The sequence below is a fragment of the Lupinus angustifolius genome, chromosome LG11 (assembly GCF_001865875.1).
Source record: "Lupinus angustifolius cultivar Tanjil chromosome LG11, LupAngTanjil_v1.0, whole genome shotgun sequence".
NCBI lineage: Eukaryota > Viridiplantae > Streptophyta > Magnoliopsida > Fabales > Fabaceae > Lupinus > Lupinus angustifolius.
In genome coordinates this window covers 11002742-11004868 of record NC_032019.1, presented here as the reverse complement: position 1 = coordinate 11004868, position 2127 = coordinate 11002742, and positions in this window count along the sequence as shown.

Below are 2127 nucleotides of genomic sequence, written 5' to 3'. Positions count from 1 at the left end.
TGTGGAAAGAATTGAAAGACCACTAAAGTTATATTGTGACAATAGGTCAGTCGTGTTGTTCTCCAACAACAATAGAAGTTCAGCAAAGTTGAAACACATCGACATTAAGTTCCTAATTGTTAAGGAGAAAGTACAAAGTGGACAGATATCCGTAGAACACTTAGGCATTAACTCCATGATTGCGGATCCTCTTACAAAAGCTATCACACCCAAGGTCTTTCATGAGAATATTGCTCACATGAGTGTTCTACAATGTGAGGATTTTTTGGTTTAGTGGGAGTTAGAATGTGTACACCTTTATTATGTTCTATGTAATTTCAGTATTATGTATGGATACTTTGTATTCAAACTTTAGTTGATTAATCATTCAGTTTGGTATTCTGTCTTTATACTTTGTACAATAAGGTTTTATGTTATTATTAAGGATCTCACTAAAGTTAAGTAGGACCAGTTGAAAATTGACGTGTACAGATCATATTCATGTGATTTTCATGCTACACATTTCATGTTGAATCTATGTCATTTAGTTGTGTCAATGTTGGTGATCATTGTTGAATTAGTCATGATTGATATGGCGAAATTCACTGTGATTCGATATGGAGACAAGACTAATGGACGGGATAATTTGGGTATGCCTGAGTCCTAATGGTACTATTTAAGCGTGCAATAAGGATAACACGTGTGGTGAATCATATATGTGACCAGTGGGAGATTGTTAGAATTTCTGACAGTTTATGGGTCACAAATATAATTATATAATTGTGTTATGGCCATTATTTAATTAGCCAAATATAAAATGGTCTTCAGGAATTAATTTGGTGGTTAAGGGCATATGTGTTATGAAATATTATAAGTGTAGATACCTTCAGGCAATTTCTGATTTGATGACGGGACTGAATTAGAATTATTGCAACTTAAGTAGTAACCGCTACGGTTACTTTTATGGGTTATGGTCCCTAGAGTAACAGGCTTGGTTGAGTAACTGATGAGATAAAAGATGGATTGATGAGGAGTTGTCAATAAGGTTACAAAACCCATCAGAATTCTATCAGTGAATACTCTCATTGGCTCTCCATTCCCCTCTAAAGTAGCACAAGGAAAACCATCAGGCTCTATCATCTGGAAGATCCTCGTACCTACATACCCTTGAAAATTCCAAATGGCTAATCAAGGTATGTTTTTCTTCTTCACTATGAACTCAATTGGGGTTTCTTCGGTCTAGATCAGGGTTGTTCCATTTGAGTTTATGTATGGGCATAAGCATTTTGTTATAGGAACAAAGCCTTGATCATTAGGTTTTCCGCATTCAGTTTAAAGGATTATACAGAGAAATCCCACAAAAGTTCCTCGCAAAACCTAATATGACTCTCATTCCTCACCATTTTTTTGAAACCACCATGAATCATCCCTTGAACACTATCTGACCTTTCCACAACCTTTTTCAAATATCGCCATCGAAGAGACTCTAAGGACCCCCTGCTCGCGTTCTCCCTCACCTCAAAAAAAACTATACTGCACCACACACTTGGAATCTAGAACTTTAGAACAAAGAATTGCTCTTTTAGATACTATCCTCCACCTCCATTTTCCAAGAAGTGCAAGATTAAAAGACTCTAGATGCTTGACCCAAAACCACCCCTACCATGGTCTTTACAAATCGTATCCCACTTGACCTAAGGGATTTTACTCTGAGCTCCAACCCCACATCTCCGAATCTTATTCATCTCCTTAATCATACATCTCAAAGCTTTGTAGAAAGATAAAAGATAAATCGGTAAGTCATATCTAATCCACCAAAAGACAAAAACAACCTTCCCACGAAGCTAACTTCTTGGATATGTTGGAGAGCATATCTTTCCACACTTCCTTTCTTTTGTAGTTGGCACCAACCGGGATCACCAAAAACTTCAATGGTCAAGACCCCCTTTAAAGTTTAAAAATCCTGACATACCATCTAGAAAACTAGAATGGATATTGACATGGAATAAACTATATTTTCCAAAGTTAACCTCCAAATCAAAACAAACTTCAAAGAGTGTGAGGAAATACTTAATAGCTATAACATTTTGCACTTGAGGACTTCCCAATGATTACGGCGTCATAATGAATTTGTGCTTTTAAATAAGG